Below are 8,085 nucleotides of genomic sequence, written 5' to 3'. Positions count from 1 at the left end.
CATCTACACTGAGAAAAAAAAATTCTAAGAAATAGAAATTCTATGATTGTTCCAAATCATTCATCGATTGAATAGTCGCAAAAGAAAATGCTATTGTAAGACGCAAATATCGATTTGATTTTAATGTTTTCGATTGACAAAGAATGAGATCAGTTATCTAAACTTTGTTTTGGTTACTATCTACTTTTCAGTACATACAAATCAATGTCTGTATTATCAGATATCTTCTTCGAATAAAGCATGTAATTATCCAATTTATAAGCGTCACGATATCCCGGAAAAGAATATCTGTTCGATTGAAAGCAGAATTCATAGATGCAATAAAATATTCATTTGGTCTATGAGGAACATATTGTTGGATACTCATTGATGCAAGACTTTCGCGGTGAGCAGTTTCTTGTTTACGATAAACGCAATTCTTCATCATTTGAACTGATTATTTTGCCATTGTAATTGTGAAAAAAAAATTATTTGCGCCAAATCCGAAGCGTTTAAACTAAACCAAAATTGAATTGTATGAAATCGATTTTGTCACAAAAACATGTATTTTCTAAATTCGATAGAATAAACAAAATATACTAACTATAACAAAATCAATTTCATACAATCCAATTTTGGTTTAGTTCAAATCGATATTTGTGTCTTACAATAGCATTTTCTTTTGCGACTATTCAATCGATGAACGATTTAGATCAATCATAGAATTTGTATTTCTTAGAAAAAATTTTTCTCAGTGTATAAAGTACAGTATCAAAGTAACCGAGCATCGAGAATATTATATTGAGTCTAGTGCTCTGTGTAGTGTCTCTATTTGATTCAATTACCAATTAATTCTGAGTTAACTATCAATTATTTTGAGTCAATCATCATGTTTAATATCCAGAGAATCTTTAGTGCAGTGTAAAGACTATTATCAAATTGACATTGAGACATTCACCAATTCGTGTATCCCTGAAATCAAGACGCGTGGCTTGCGCCACAAATAAAGTACATCACCAGTGTTTTACAATCCGCGTGTCTTTAATTTCGCCCTTTCCATATCACGTGTCCCCAATCCGCCCTAATATTAGCCTCAATCTCTAACAAGGTCATGACAAAAATTTTGCTATTTCTTACAGATTCCGAGATATTCATCAAAAACTGACCAAAAGTAAAAATCGACTCAACTCGGTTTACCGTTTCGCCACTGATTTGAGATTTTCAAATGTCTCAAATTAAACTTTCAGACGTCCAAAATTGAGATCTTCGAAAGTCCCAAGTTGAAATTTTCAGAACTCAACTTGAAAAAAAATTCAAGTTGAGTTCGGAAAGTCTTAACAGAATGAGGCATTCTCATTCTGTTAAAAGTCTCAACTTGAGATGTTCAAAAGGCTTAAGGCCCGGGTGGATTATCTTTGGATCTTGGTTGTTTTTTTTATTTTGATAATCTGAAATGATCTCCAATTGCTATTCAGTTTTACACAGTCCTGTAGTCTCCAAAAATTATAATTGTACAATCAAAAAAGCGTTGATAAAAAGTTGAACATTTTCAAAGAGAGTTTTTGAATAATATTGAGAAATAAACCCAATAAGGAGGAAATTACCAATTAATAATTTGATGTATCTAATGGCTGATGTTAGGCCGTCATTTGTCACAGTAGTCAATGGCTGTCAGATCGTTAGTTAGCATGATAAATTATCCATTCACTATTTCGTCTCTATCGGACTTATTTTTTAATCTTTATTAAAAACACTCTTTCAAAATGTTCAGTTTTTGTTCAACTTTTTTTGATTGTATAGTTATAATTTTTAGAGAATCCCGCGTGATGTAAAATTCAATGGAAATGTGATATATTTTACATTATAAAGATGGAAAACCAATCGAGATAACGTTCGAAAGATAATCCATCTGGGCCTTAAATTGAGATCTAAAAGTTTCATCATTCAGTAATATTTATGTCATGTGGCGGAACTTGATAATGTTACGATGATCGAGTGTTTATCTCGAAAATGAGCATTTTGGGGAGATACGTAAAAAAAATTTTTTGTCAGAGAAAAAATTCCATGATAAAATGTAGAATCGTTTTCCACCCCGAAGGGAAGAAAACGTATATTTTAGGTCTTGCCGAGGCTTGACCCTTCGGAGATTACCTTGCGTGATCCTTTGCATGTGCGTGTGCCCAACATACCAGAAAACCTACCTTGAGAGCCATCTATGAGGGGAAAAGGGTACCTTTATCCGAGTTTCAAGTGCGGCTAGCGCGGACGACGCGAAACGGAGTAGGTTGAATATGTCACTTTCTGAAAATGTCACGATCTGAGTCGGTAGGGCAGAAACTAGAATCCGCTTGTGGTGACATCTGAAGAGTAACTTGATAATCAAAATTAAATGGGATCCGAGAGATGGCGAGCGCGCTGCTGAAATATGGTTAACAGTGGTTGTCACATTAGATTCTGTAGAAGAACAACGATTAGAGGAGTCGACTTAGCGGACCCAGTTGAGAGTTAGAACTCTTGAATTTTTACAGCAGTTAACAGAAAGTTAAGAGTTGAACTAACAGCCTGAACTCTTAACATTCTCCAGAGTTAAGAGTTCAGTTTCGGTGGATTTCAAGAACTCTCCGAACTCTTAACATTCTCCAGAGTTAAGAGTTCAGATTCGAGAGGTTTCACGAGCTCTCTGAACTGTGAACATTTTCCAGAGTTGAAAGTTCAGTTTCGGGGGGTTTTAAGAGCTCTCTGAACTCTAGACATCCTTCAGAGTTCAGAGTTCAGATTCGGGATATTTCAAGATCTCTCTCTCTCTCTCTGAACTCTTTACATTCGGTGTTTCAAGAGCTTTCTGAGCTCTTAACATACTCCAGAGTTGAAAGTTCAGTTTCGGGGCATTTCAAGAGCTCTCTGGACGCTCAACATTCTCCAGAGTTGAAGATTCAGTTTCGGGAGGTTTTAAGAGCTCTCTGAACTATAGACGTCCTCCAGAGTTCAGAGTTCAGTATCGGGAGTTTCCGGTACTATATCAACTCTTAACATTCTGCAGGCTTAAGAGTTTCGTTTGTTGGGGGGGAAGAGGCACGTTGAACTCTCCACACTATCCAGAGTTAAGAGTTCATTTCCAGGAAATTTTAGCGCTTGTCTAAACTCTGGACATCCTACACAGTTAAAAGTTCAATATCGGAAGTTTCCGGTGATATATTACTCTTAAGATGATGCAGACTTATGACGTTAGTATGGGGGGGGACTCAGAACTCTCAACATTCTCCAGAGTTGAGAGTTCATTTTCAGGAATTTTCAGGAGCAGTTTGAACTCTCAACATTCGCCAGAGTTGAGAGTTCAGATTCGGAATGTTCCAAGAGCTTTCTGAACTCTTTACATTCTCCAGAGATAAGAGTTCAGATTCGGGATGTTTCAAGAGCTTTCTGAACTCTTTACATTCGATGTTTCAAGAGCTTTCCGAATTCTCCAGGGTTGAAAGTTTAGTTTCGGGGGATCACAAGAGCTCTCTGGACTCTCAACATTCTCCAGAGTTGAAATTTCAGTTTCGGGGGGGTTTTAAGAGCTCTCTGAACTCTTAACATTCACCAGTATTAAGAGTTCATTTCCCCTTTTGAGTTAATTTCCATGAAGTTTTAGGGTCAGTATGAACTTTCAACATCCTCCAGAGTTGAAAGTTCAGTTTCGGGGTTTTTTAAAAAGTCCCTGAACTCTTGTAATCCTTCAGAGTTAATAGTTCAGTAAAGGAAGTTTTCAGTGGTATATTAACTCTTAATATTATCCAGACTTATGACTTTAGAATAGGAGGGGTGGGGGGCGGGAGTTCGGGGGTAGAGCTTTCTGAACTGTTAATATTCTGTACAGTTAAGAGTTCAGATTTGGGATGTTTGAAGAGCTCTCTGAACTCTTGACATTCTCCAGAGTTCAGAGTTCAGTATCCGGAGCTTCCGGTGCAATATCAACTCTTAACATTCTGCAGGCTTAAGAGTTTCGTTTGTTGGGGGGGAGGAGCACGTTGAACTCTCCACACTATCCAGAGTTAAGAGTTCATTTTCAGGAAATTTTAGCGGTTGTCTGAACTCTGGACATCCTACACAGTTAAACGTTCAATATTGGAAGTTTCCGGTGGTATATTACTCTTAACATTCTGCAGGCTTCAGAGTTTAGTTTTTTGAGGGGGAGAAGCACGTTAAACTCTCAACATTGTCCAGAGTTAACAGTTCATTTCCAGGAAGTTTTAGGGGCAGTTTGAACTTCCAACATTCTCCACAGTTGAAAGTTCGGTTTCGGGGGGTTTTAAGAGCTCTCTGAACTCTTAAAATTCTCCAGAGTTAAGAATTCAGTTTCGGGATATTTCAACAGCTCTCTGAACTCTCAACATTTTCAGTTCAAGTGGAGTGCGTTACGGGGCCAACTATCTATCATGAAACAACGTCACTGTGTGCTATTATGGAATGGATTTTATAAACTATGTGAAAACTTTTTTTCCAGGAAAATAATTTACCACTTTCTCAGTGACGGTTTCCTTCTTCTTCTTCATCTTCTTGTCCTTCTCGTCGCCTGGACGTGTTGATGTTCGAAATCTTTTGTTCGTTGAAGTAGGTCTTTTGCTGTGAAAAACGTTTTCACTGTCATCACTGTCCACTTCCACAACATTAGACCGCTTTCGGCTGCTCTGGGCTGGATTACTGGAGGAGTTTTGCTCCAACTTCTTTATACGCGCTTCGAGGAGAATGTTGTGTGCACGCAGTTTAGCTATTTCTTTAAATACACGAGGTTGTGGCTTTATCTTATGGATTGGTTTCGCTTGGAGGAGTTGATTGACATTTCCTGCCGATGAGAACATTTGAGTTTCGCTTTCGGGTAGTCTCTCCACGAAAATTTTAATCTTCTTCGCCCCAGACAGCAGGATATCACTTTTAACTTGCAGTGAATCCTGAAATTATGGATATTCGAGTCAGTCGATTGAATCTGATTCTTTTACAAAAAGACGAAAAATATCAATTGTCAGTATGTACAAAGGATGCGTGTTGATTTTGTCAACTAGGAATTCAATTACTTACATTGCTTGGATGAACCCCTATGGAAGACGTTCCTGGACTGTCGTTGTCATGCTGGTCAACGAGATCATCTTGACGTTCCTGACGATCGCCCTCCACTTCCTCGAGGTCAGCTTCATCAGGAGGAGGCCCCGCTCCCTCCCCTCCCCCAGCTGCAGAGGTTTCACCATGTTGCTGCTCCACATCTTGACGTTCCCGACGATCGCCCTCTACTCCCTCGAGGTCAGCTTCTTCAGCTTGAAAAGGCCCCGCTCCCTCCCCTCCCCCAGCTGCAGAGGTTGTTTCACCATGTTGCTGCTCCACATCATCTTGACGTTCCTGACGATCGCCCTCCACTTCCTCGAGGTCAGCTTCATCAGCTTGAGGAGGCCCCGCTCCCTCCCCTCCCCCAGCTGCAGAGGTTGTTTCACCATGTTGCTGCTCCACATCATCTTGACGTTCCTGACGATCGCCCTCCACTTCCTCGAGGTCAGCTTCATCAGCTTGAAGAGGCCCCGCTCCCTCCCCTCCCCCAGCTACAAAGCTTCCTCCATCAGGAATCTTTGCTTCGGGTCCTACTGTTACCATGATGTGATTTGTATAAAAAATCTCGAAAATATCCATAGGAACTCCATCCTTTTTGGATGCCTCTTCTGGATCCATTATCAGCAATCCTATGAAGTTATAGAACGATAAGATAATGTTCATGCTACGAAAAAACAACAATAGAATTGAATATTTTATTTACAATGCATTTCTACATTTTATGTATGTTCCGATAATGATCGTCCATATTTTTGAAAAATGTAAAGAGCAATAATACTATCTTCTGATCCTTAGAAAGAGTCCATGACAATTCTCGGCTCTCATGAGAGAGTAGATAGTTTGGTCTTGGTAATTCGCGGGGCAAAATATCAACTCTCTATTATTGTTATTATTATCTTCAGAGTAGACAGTTAGGGTTCGGTGTATCTTTTGACCGTTGTAACTAACTGCGGCTGTTATCTCTGAACTCTCAACATTCTCCAGAGTTGAGAGCTAAGTTTCGGCAGTCCTGGTTGGTCTCTGAATTATCAATATTGTTCCGAGTTCAAGAGTTCAGTTTTGAGGGTTTGAAACGTTCTTTGAACTCTTAGCACTCTATATAGTTAACTTCTGTTCGTCCCGATACTGAACTCTGAACTCTGGAGAATGTTAAGAGTTCAGAGAGCTCTTCAAACATCCCAAATCTGAACTCTTAACTGTAAAGAATATTAAGAGTTCAGAAAGCTCTACCCCCGAACTCCCCCCCCCCTATTCTAAAGTCATAAGTCTGGATAATGTTAAGAGTTAATATAGCACTGAAAACTTTCTTTACTGAACTGTTAACTCTGAAGGATTACAAGAGTTCAGGGACTTTTTAAAAACCCCCGAAACTGAACTTTCAACTCCGGAGGATGTTGAAAGTTCATACTGCCCCTAAAACTTCATGAAAATTAACTCAAAAGGGGAAATGAACTCTTAATACTGGTGAATGTTAAGAGTTCAGAGAGCTCTTAAAACCCCCCCGAAACTGAACTTTCAACTCTGGAGAATGTTGAGAGTCCAGAGAGCTCTTTGGATCCCCCGAAACTAAACTTTCAACCCTGGAGAATTCGGAAAGCTCTTGAAACATCGAATGTAAAGAGTTCAGAAAGCTCTTGAAACATCCCGAATCTGAACTCTCAACTCTGACAAATGTTGAGGGTTCAAACTGCTCCTGAGAATTCCTGAAAATGAACTCTCAACTCTGGAGAATGTTGAGAGTTCTGAGTCCCCCCCCCCATACTAACGTCATAAGTCTGCATCATCTTAAGAGTAATATATCACCGGAAACTTCCGATATTGAACTTTTAACTGTGTAGGATGTCCAGAGTTCAGACAACCGCTAAAATTTCCTGGAAATGAACTCTTAACTCTGGATAGTGTGGAGAGTTCAACGTGCCTCTTCCCCCCCAACAAACGAAACTCTTAAGCCTGTAGAATGTTAAGAGTTGATATAGCACCGGAAACTCCCGATACTGAACTCTGAACTCTGGAGGATGTCTAGAGTTCAGAGAGCTCTTAAAACCCCCCGAAACTGAACTTTCAACTCTGGAGAATGTTGAGCGTCCAGAGAGCTCTTGAAATGCCCCGAAACTGCACTTTCAACTCTGGAGTATGTTAAGAGCTCAGAAAGCTCTTGAAACACCGAATGTAAAGAGTTCAGAGAGAGAGAGAGAGAGAGATCTTGAAATATCCCGAATCTGAACTCTGAACTCTGAAGGATGTCTAGAGTTCAGAGAGCTCTTAAAACCCCCCGAAACTGAACTTTCAACTCTGGAAAATGTTGACAGTTCAGAGAGCTCTTGAAACATCCCGAATCTGAACGCTTAACTCTGAGGAATGTTTAGAGTTCAGAGTGCTCGTTACCCCTCTTCGCCCCCATACACACAACCGTAAACTGCCAATACCGAACTCTTAACTCTGAAGGATGTCAAGAGTTCAGAGAGCTCTTGAAACCCCGCGAAACCGAACTTTCAACTCTGGAGAATGTTGAAAGTTCAAACTGCCCCTCAAACTTCCTGGAAATAAACTGTTAACTCTGGAGAATGTTAAGAGTTCAGAGAGATCTTCAAACATCCCAAATCTGAACTCTTAACTGTAAAGAATATTAAGAGTTCAGAAAGCTCTACCCCCGAACTCCCCCCCCCCCCCCCCCTATTCTAAAGTCATAAGTCTGAATAATGTTAAGAGTTAATATAGCACTGAAAACTTCCTTTACTGAACTCTTAACTCTGAAGGATTTCAAGAGTTCACGGAGTTTTTAAAAACCCCCGAAACTGAACTTTCAACTCTGGAGGATGTTGAAAGTTCATACTGCCCCTAAAACTTCATGGAAATTAACTCAAAGGGGGAAATGAACTCTTAATTCTGGTGAATGTTAAGAGTTCAGAGAGCTCGTAAAACTCCCCAAAACTGAACTTTCAACTCTGGAGAATGTTGAGAGTCCAGAGAGCTCTTGCCATCCTCCGAAACTAAACTTTCAACTCTGGAGAATGTAAAGAGTTCAGA

This window comes from Diachasma alloeum, unplaced genomic scaffold (genome assembly GCF_001412515.2).
Source record: "Diachasma alloeum isolate Michigan unplaced genomic scaffold, Dall2.0 Dall_scaffold_00288, whole genome shotgun sequence".
Classification (NCBI taxonomy): Eukaryota; Metazoa; Arthropoda; class Insecta; order Hymenoptera; family Braconidae; genus Diachasma; species Diachasma alloeum.
This window is presented reverse-complemented; position numbering follows the sequence as displayed.